We start from the raw sequence: 4424 nt of genomic DNA, 5'->3' as shown, positions 1-4424 counted from the left end.
CCAAACTGAAAAGCTGCTTTGTTTCAGCTCCCATTCTCGTTACCCCTGATCGTTCACGTCAATTCATAGTGGAGGTCGACGCGTCAGAGGTGGGGGTAGGAGCAGTGTTGTCCCAGCGCGCATCCTCAGACGGAGAGCAGAGCTCTGCTCCAGGCAAGGTCACGCACCAAGGCCAAGGCCGATCGCCACCGGTCGAAGCCTCCCCGATACGTCGTCGGTCAAAGAGTGTGGCTTTCAACCCAGAATATTCCGATGCGTTCCGTCTCGAATAAACTTGCTCCCAAATTTATTGGCCCGTTTTCTGTTACCAAAATCATTAATCCGGTAACAGTGCGTCTTAGCCTTCCTCCTGCGTACAGGAGGGTTCACCCCGTCTTTCACGTTTCCAAAATTAAACCGGTGATTTTTTCCAGTCTTAATCCGCCTGCCCCGGTTCCCCCTCCGCCTCGTATCGTTAATGGGGAGACCACATATTCGGTTAACCGTATTCTGGACTCCAGACGGAGGGGACGCGGATTTCAGTACTTGGTGGATTGGGAAGGTTACGGTCCGGAGGAGAGAAGGTGGGTTCCTGCTCGGGACATACTGGATCACCGCCTTATTGATGAATTCAATCAGCAGGTAAAGCAGGCTGGGAACGCCGAGGGGCGTTCCTAGGGGAGGGGGTACTGTCACGGTAGGAAAATCCATTGTTTTCCTCCGTGTCATGTTTGTGTGTGTGTGTTGTTCACTTACCCCTGCCTTGTGCTCGTTAGAGCAATCCCTGTCACCTGTGTGTTGATTGTCTCGCTCCAGCTGTTCATCATTACATCATCTCCATATATACTCACCTGACTTTCTGTTCCCTGCCAGATTCTATTGTTTGCTCAGTCTCCGTGTTGCTTGGTTGTTCCGTGTACATTGGATTACGTGTTTCAGTTTGGATGTGTATTGTCGTCGTCGTCTTCGTGTGGATGTTCCGTGTCAGCTTGGATTTCACCACTGCTCACCACTCCACCAACGTCGCACTCAAAACACCAACTTCCACCGTAGTCATCGTCACCATTGCCTTCAACAACACCGGACTGGATTACTTCCGCATTGACACTGAATACTCTCTCTTGGTTTACATTTAATAAACATTGTTATATTTTTCACCTGCGTTTGCTTCCGTCTCTTACAAGTCATTACAATGAGGAAATGTGAGGACTTCATTGAAACCATGAGGATCCTTTACAACTCTACACTCTGTGTGTCATCTGACAAAAGTGCCACTGCAGGGCAGATTCTCCCTATCCTGGACAAACTCAAGAATAAATTTAACGTGGAAGAAAATGATTCAGCTTTCAAGAGAGATATCAAGGAGAAGATCTGGACAGATCTCGCCCCACGCTACACGGTATGTAGCTCATTTATAATAATTTAGTAGTTAATTCACTTGTGTTTGTGCTTTAAACTATTCAAAATAAATATTCATTATAAAAATTTTAGAGTGTTTAATCTGGTTGTTAGGATGAAAGAAATTATGACCTTCAGCGGTTTCTTGAGGTGGCTACAGCCCTGGATGTTCGATTTAAAGCCAAGATTCAGGATGAGGCTGTTTGGACCCGTATTGAAGAAGATGCTGTCTTACTTGCAAGCAGAATCAAGGTCTGTTCATCATGAACATATAATAATTACATGTTTTCTATTGTATTCATACTGTTTTAATTTACTATTGTGAATTCTAAAATAAAGGATGGAGATGTGATCCAGGAGGAAAAAGAACTGCTGCAGCAGCAGGAAGAAGAAGAGGATCAGTTCAAAGAAGACAGGATCCCAGAAGTATCAAGAGCACATGTAAGATATGGAAATTAATACTAACACATGCTTTATGTATTGATCATGGTGAATTTTCATAAAGCCTTTTTCTGTTTAAAGACTCTGGGGCAGCTCTTTGAGGATGAGGACCAGGCCCTACTGGAAACAGTTAAGATGACTGTCAGTGACTCCTCACTCACTGAAATGGTCAAGAAAGAAGTACAGGTGTACCAGAGCTTCCCAGCAGTCCTAAGTTCAGTGGATCCTATCCTGTGGTGGTGGCAGAAGCGGGACCAAATGCCAATGCTGGCCAGCTTGGCAAAAAAGTATCTCTGTGTCCAGGCCTCTTCCACACCCTCAGAGAGAGTGTTTTCTACAGCAGGGGACACAGTGAGCGTGGAACGGGCACGCCTTTTACCCGAGAAAGTCGACATGCTAATTTTTCTGAAAAAGAACTGCTAGTATTATTTTCTTTATTAAAGTTTACTTTTATGTTGCTTTTATGACCTTTATGTTCATTCATTATTTATTTTACTTACACATTTTGTTTATTTATTTTATTTATATGTTAGACACACATAAAAGTGTGATTACACTATGCCCTGGATGTTGTAGGGATTACATTTTTTTGTTAAGATTGTGTGCATTGTTAAACATTTCAAAATAAATAAAAAAATTGGAAATGAGAGGTTTGGGTTATTATGTTTAGTTTGTCCACTAAAAGTCACTTAAGTCAGTGTAAAGTACCGAAAAAGGATCCGTTTGGTACCGGCACCGAATTCCAGGTAAAAATGTGAACGGTACCCATCCCTAGGCTTTTTTCTCTAATGACATTTTTTTCCTTACATTACTTTTACTTTTATACTTTAAGTAGTTTTGAAACCAGTACTTTTTCACTTTTACTTGAGTAAAAAGCTTGAGTTGATACTTCAACTTCTACAAAAGTCTTTTTAAACCCTAGTATCTATACTTCTACTTGAGTAATGAATATGAATACTTTTGACACCACTGAATATTGCAGTGTTTGTTATAAATAATTGATCTGTGCTGGTCATTATTTGTTTGAATGCAGCCTGAGGGTGGGGTCATAATGATTGGCAGCACTGCAGTCACTTATGCTTAACTGCTAAATAGTTACGTAATTTAGGTAGTTTTATCTGACTTTAAAAGATAAAATCTCGTTGTTTATAATATGAATCAGATTAAACATTACCTTTAAACACTTACAGAATGTGGATGATTGTTTGCTTATTCTGGTTTAGCTCTGGTATTACACTTGTTCATTCGGTTCTCATGGTCACACATGATTCTAGTATGGGCCTTATAATTAATATACTGAATTAATATAATTAAACTTATGCCAAGTGCTAGATGTATCTCTCAAATCCTCAGCTAATTCATTATGTACTATCTAACTGGGATTTAGGCTGATCCTAGCCTGATTTCAGCCCTTACGGTAACTATAGATACATTGTTATTACTTGCAGTGTCAACATTTACCCAGCAACACAGAATAAAATCTAGGTACGTGACAATCTCGGCGGTCAAGGCTAACATTTTGGTTCCTCTCGACGAAACTTCTGATTACCTTAAGCGACGTGCGGATTACAAAACATTCTTGAAATTGTAACTTTGATTTAGTTTAATTGCTAAACTGCACGTGAACGAAATTTCAATGAATTTGCAAGGGTTGTTTTACCACCTGCAAAATAGAAAAATACAATGGGACAAAATAACATGATGATTTTCGAGTTTCAAATGGCCAGTATTTTGTTATTCTTGAACCCATAGACATGGTCTTGGTGTCATCGTAAAGGTTTTTTTTAAGCTTTTTTCAAGCTCTGTCTATCTAAACAACTTTTTGTCACATACCTATAAAATCAAACATAACAGTTTATTAAACAAGTAGGAAAAACATAATTCAGAAGCCAATTTACCATCCAATTTAAATACAAAACAATCAAAACGGAAAAAAATTGCATAGAGACAGAGCGCAGTTATTCAAATTTAAAAACCACGCCCACCGGGGGGGAAACAATCCAACCGTCTCCAATGACTTTGTATTGCGAGAGGCCGCCTCCTTGTCATTTCTGGCTTATAACAAAAAACAGAATAATGCCTAAAAGCTGCCGTGTGACAAAATATACAGCTAACAAGCCAAAAAACACAGAAATTTTTAACAAGTTTTTTTATAAGCTGTCGAGCCGTAAAAGTCAGCCTTTAAGGAGCCTTTAAGTTTCCCCCTAGTGGACGCAGTTCTACTAATAGGAAAACTATGAAAAGTTGCCTGTTTCCACTTTTAGTGCAAAGACTTCATAAACTGTATCTATTTTAGTTTGGCTATGACAGTTTTTGTGGGGGGGTTCAGAAAATGGAAAGAGGGTTAACAGGTTAAAGGCTCGTTTTTTGGCTTGTTAGCTGTACACCTTGTCACACAGCTTTTATGTATTATTCTGTTTTTAAATTTAATCTGTAAATACGTTTTTATAAGCTGTAGACCCCCAAAAACGAGTGTTTAAGACACAAAAGTGGAAACAGGCAACTTTTCATAGTACTCATATTAGTAGAACTGCATTCTCTAGAGGGAAACGTAGTCGGCGATCCAGGTTTTTCTTCTTAAAGACTTAAAGAGTTTTACGGCTCGA

General features: G+C 39.8%; 1 long non-coding RNA gene across 1 annotated transcript; it reads left to right on the top strand.

Annotated features, from left to right (window-relative positions):
- Positions 1–1177: 1177 nt before the first annotated feature.
- Positions 1178–2465, top strand: LOC141350903 (uncharacterized). Its single transcript, XR_012359002.1, has 3 exons — positions 1178–1629; positions 1717–1818; positions 1900–2465. It is a non-coding gene; the product is annotated as an uncharacterized lncRNA (long non-coding RNA).
- The last annotated feature ends 1959 nt before the right edge of the window (positions 2466–4424 follow it).

This window comes from Misgurnus anguillicaudatus, chromosome 19, assembly GCF_027580225.2.
Source record: "Misgurnus anguillicaudatus chromosome 19, ASM2758022v2, whole genome shotgun sequence".
Classification (NCBI taxonomy): domain Eukaryota; kingdom Metazoa; phylum Chordata; class Actinopteri; order Cypriniformes; family Cobitidae; genus Misgurnus; species Misgurnus anguillicaudatus.
The sequence above is the reverse complement of the archived record's forward strand: the minus strand, read 5'-3'. Positions and strand labels throughout refer to the sequence as shown.